This window comes from Globicephala melas, chromosome Y, assembly GCF_963455315.2.
Source record: "Globicephala melas chromosome Y, mGloMel1.2, whole genome shotgun sequence".
Lineage (NCBI taxonomy): Eukaryota > Metazoa > Chordata > Mammalia > Artiodactyla > Delphinidae > Globicephala > Globicephala melas.
The window spans coordinates 6,073,026-6,078,291 of record NC_083336.1 but is presented as its reverse complement, the minus strand read 5'-3'; positions in this window follow the sequence as shown (position 1 = coordinate 6,078,291).

Here is a 5,266-nt window from a genome sequence, read left to right as displayed (position 1 = left end):
GAATCTCCGTTTCTTTGGGTGAATTATTGTATTCTTACTGTGTTCTCTATTACTTTACTGTTTTCCTTAGAAAATGTTATGACTCTTCATGATCCCTGTGCCTCGTGTAGGTGTCTGTGCATCTGAAGAAGCCATCACCTATTCCAGACTTGATGGTTTCAAGTTCAATTTATGACTGTGTCTTCAGTTGGAAAGACCTTAACATAGTGGATGTCCTTATGCTTTACAGCATGTTGGAGAGTGCTCTGACCCATAGTTTAGTGGTATGGGGCACCAGTTGTCATGGCATATACCTGGACTAGACATGTGGAGGGTTTGGTGACTCATTAGCAGAGGCTTTCAGGTCCCCCGCATTGACAACTGCAGGTGTCCTGTAGTGGCTGCAATGGCTGTTGAGGTCTTCAGCAGTTACTCTGGGTATAGTGGCTAGAGAAAAGGGAAAAGAGCAGTGGTGGCTAGAACCAGTGGTTTTGCATATACTTGGCTGTGGGGCCAGCCCCAAGTGCCTATGTAGTAGCAGTGGCTGTTTCCAGACACATTTATTGGTGGGGGCCAGGGTAAGGACTGGGGCCAAGTGTGGGCTCACTGGCAGCTGCAAAGACCCTGGCTGTTGATGTACACTACTGTGTCTACTGGTTCTTGACAGAAGGGCATGGCAGTGGAGACAGTGGCTGGGGGTGGACTGGGATTTTGCAAGTGCACAGCTGGAGGTGCTAGTTGCAGGTGTACAGTGTTGCAGGCCAGTGACTGGAGAGAGGGCAGAATCCGGACCCACAAGCTGCTGCGGTGTATTAGTTGTTGGTGTGCACTCCTGTGGCTGCACAGATGTGTGTGTGTACTGCCCAGGTGTGTGTACTGCTGTTTGTTGAGGCCGGTGATGAGGGTTCAGGCACATAGCATTCAGATGAATAGCAGGAGAAGCCAGTCCTAAGCATGTGCATACTGGTGGGCCTCAGCATGGTATTGGTAATTCACGCAGCTACAGAGGCCTGGGCTGGCTACGAGTGCAGATCCTGGGCTCTGGAGGGAGGGTAGGGCTGGCATCAACAAACAGTAATACCAATGGCAAGGGGCTGATGAAATCTGCAGGGTAGCTGTGGCAATTGAGCAGGCTATATGTTTCTTCAGTGGTAAGGTCCACTGCAGGCCAGATTACTGGGAACCACAGTTGCTTCTCCTGCTGTTGGAAACCTCTGCTCTTCCTTCTTCTTAGCCATCTCTCTACATCTCAATCTGTCAATGTCTCAGTGGGGTGAACCAAAGTGAGTCCTTGCTCTCATGCCCTAGTAAGCAGGGTAAGGTGGTTGCTTACCCCACTGTCCCTTTATTGGCAAGGGGAACTCTTTATAGCTGAGTGGTTCTCACCTGATGCTAAATAGTGCTGCCTGGGGAAGGGGACCAGCAGATAAAATGAGGCTGTTCTTCATTCCCTTTTTGTGCAGTTATTCTCAGGGTTTTTGTTTCACTGTGTTGCTGAAGTGTCTCAATGGAACCCAGAGCTCTCCCAGAGCTGTTTTATTCCTAGATAACTCATTGTTGATCTCTGTGGGGGGATGCAGGATTGTGTCTTCTATGTCATCTTGATCTGATCCGAAGTCTTTTAAACTAATCGTCTTCTTTTCTTCCCTGACCATTACCCAGCATTGTGTTCATTCTCCTCTGATTTGGATCTACAAAAGGAGTTCTTTAATTATCTATAGTCAGTTAGCACAGCATGTAAAATTGTTTTTCTCTTAAGCAAATCAAGCTTCATTTTCAACATCAGCTACTGGTTTTGTTACTCATTTTGTCCATCTTTGTGATGCTTCCCGGTGCACCAGTACCCGTTCTGTAATTTTACTCTGTAAAACCCTGCCCACATCCAGATGCTCAGATGCCTGCTAGGGTGCTTCTGTATGTGCTGTGGCTGTGTCCTCCTGGGTCACTTCTGCTAAGGGGCTGGTTGTCTCTTTTCTTGGTGTGAAGCTACTCACTGGGGTTTTGTATTGTCAATCTGATGCATGCATTTATAACATTTCCCGTCAGCTTTTTACTTAAGGTTTTACACATGTATCTTTTCAGGATGATTTCCTGAAAGAGGAATTTCTGGGCCAAATGGCAAATGCGTTTGCTGTATAGTTAGATATTGCACCATTTTGGATTTCCATCACTGATACAGGTGATTCTGTTTTCCAGAACTTTACTAACAGCATGTGTTGTCAAACCTTAGTGTTTTTGTCAGTATTATAGGAGAAATTTCTCAGTGTAGTATTATTTCACATTTCTTTTGAGGCCTTTTATAAAACACTTCAGAACATGTATAAAATGTGTGAAATACTTGGTGCAAACAAATATTGAAAACTCTTACAACAAGTAGTTAAAGTCCCCAGATAAATTGGGCTATCCTTATCCAGTGAAAGAACTAGTAGGCTCTGCTGCCCTAAAGTTCCTGAAGCTTGCTTTGAAAGATTTTCTTCATGTAACTCATTACTAGCATCCAGAGACATAGCAGGGAGGATTCAGAATGAGTTTCCCAAATGGGTGATGCCCAAGAACATACATCTGATTGGATAAAGCCCACCCACGTTATGCAGACTAATGTTTTACTCAGAGTCCACTGATTTTTTTTTTAATTTTTAAAAATAATTTTTATTGGAACATAGTTGATTTACAGTGTTCTGTTAGTTTCAGGTATACAGCAAAGTGAGTCAGCTATACATACATATGTCCACTCTTTTATATATTATTTACCTGTATAGGTCGTTACAGAGTATTGAGTAGAGTTCACTGTGCTATACACTAGGTCCTTATTAGTTATGTATTTTATATACAGTAGTGTCTGTATGTCAATCCCAATCTCCCAATTTATCCTTCCTCCCCTTCCCCCTGGTAACCATATGTTTGTTTTCTGCATCTGTGACTCTTTTTCTGTTTGTGAATAACATCATTTGTACCATGTTTTTAAATTCCACATATAAGCAATATCATATGATATTTGTCTTTCTCGGTCTGACTTATTTCACTCAGTATGACAATCTCTAGGTCCCTCCAAGTTGCTGCAAATGGCATTATTTTTTTCCTTTATATGGCTGAGTAATATTCCATTACATATATGTACCTCATCTTCTTTACCCATTCCTCTGTTCATGGACATTTACGTTGCTTCCATGTCCTGACTATTGTAAATAGTGTTGCAATGAGCATGGGGTGCATATATCTTTTTGAATTATGGTTTTCTCTGGATATATGCCCAGGATTTGAATTTCTGTATCATATGGTAGCTATATTTTTAGTATTTCATGGAAAATTCATACTGTTCTCCAAAATGGCTATATCAATTTACATTCCCACCAACAGTGCAAGAGAGTTCCCTTTTCTCCACACCCTCTCCAGCATTTATTGTTTATAGATTTTCTGATTTTTTGACTGGTGTGAGGTGATACCTCATTGCAGTTCTGATTTGCATTTTTCTGCTAATTAGTGATGTTCACATTCTTTTCATGGGCATCTTGGCCATCTGTATGTCTTTGGTGAAATGTCTGTTTAGATCTTCTGCCCATGTTTTGACTGGCTTGTTTGTTTTCTTGATACTGAGCTGCATGAGCAGTTTGTATATTTTGGAGATTAATCCCTTGTTGGTGTCTTCATTTGCAAATATTTTCCCATTCTGAGGGTTGTCTTTAGTTTTGTTTATGGTTTCCTTTGCTGTGCAGAAGCTTTTACGTTTAATGAGGTCCCATTTGTTTATTTTTGTTTTTATTTTCATTACAAGGTGGATCAGAAAATATTTTGCTGTAGTTAATGTCAGAGTGTGTTCTGCCTATGTTTTGCTCCAAGAGTTTTATAGTATCCAGTCTTACATTTAGGTCTTTAATCCATTTTGAGTTTATTTTTGTATATGGTGTTAAGGAGTGTTCTAATTTCATTCTTTTACATGTAGCTGTCCAGTTTCCCAACACCACTTATTGAAGAGGCTGTCTTTTCTCCATTGTATGTTCTTGCCTCCTTTCTCATAAATTAGGTGACTATATGTGGGAGGGTGAATATCTGAGTTTTCTATCCTGTACCATTGATCTATATGTCTCTTTCTATGCCAGTATCATACCGTTTTCATTACTGTAGCTTTGTAGTGTAGTCCAAAGCCAGGGAGCCTGATTCCTCCCACTCCGCTTTTCTTTCTCAAGATTGCTTTGGCTGTTTATGATCTTTTGTGTTTCCATACAAACTGCAATTTTTTTTCTAGTTATGTGGAAAATGCCGTTGGCAGTTTTCTAGGGATTACACTGAATATGTAGATCGCTATGGGTAGTATAGTCATTTTCACAGTGTTGATATTCCAATCCAAGAACATGGTATATCTCTCCATCTGTTTGTATCATTAATTTCTTTCATCAGTGTCTTATAGTTTTCTGCATACAGGGCTTTTGTCTCCTTAGGCAGGTTTATTCCTAGGTATTTTATTCTTTTTCTTGTAGTGGTAAATGGGAGTGTTTCCTTAATTTCTGTTTCGGATTTTTCATCATTAGTGGATAGGAATGGAAGAGATTTATGTGCATTTAATTTGTATCCTGCTGCTTTACCAAATTAACTGATTAGCTCTAGTAGTTTTCTGGTAGCATCTTTAGGATCTCTATGTATATTATCATGTCATCTGCAAACAGTGACAGTTTTACTTCTTTTCCAATTTGGATTCATTTTATTTCTTTTTCTTCTCTGATGGCTGTGGCTAAAACTTCCAAAACTATGTTGAATAATAGTGGTGATAGTGAGCAACCTTGTCTTGTTCCTGATCTTAGAGGAAATGGTTTCAGTTTTTCACCATTGAGAATGAAGTTGGCTGTGGGTTTGTCATATATGGCCTTTGTTATATTGAGGTGGATTCCCCCTGTGCCCACTTTCTGGAGAGCTTTTATCTTAAGTGGGTGTTGAATTTTGTTGAAAGCTGTTTCTCAATCTGCTGAGATTTTCATATGTTTTTCATCCTTCAGTTTGTTAATATGGTTTATCACATTGATTGATTTCCATATATTGAAGAATCCTTCCATTCCTGGAATAAACCCCACTTGATCATGGTGTATGATCCTTTTAACGTGCTGTTGGATTCTGTTTGCTAGTATTTTGTTGAGGATTTTTGCATCTATGTTCATCAGTGATATTGGTCTGTAATTTTACTTTTTTGGGACAACTTTGTCTGGTTTGGTATCAGGGTAATGGTGGATTTTTAGAATAAGTTTGGGAGTGTTCCTCCCTCCGCTATATTTTGTAAGCATTTGAGAAGGATAGGTAT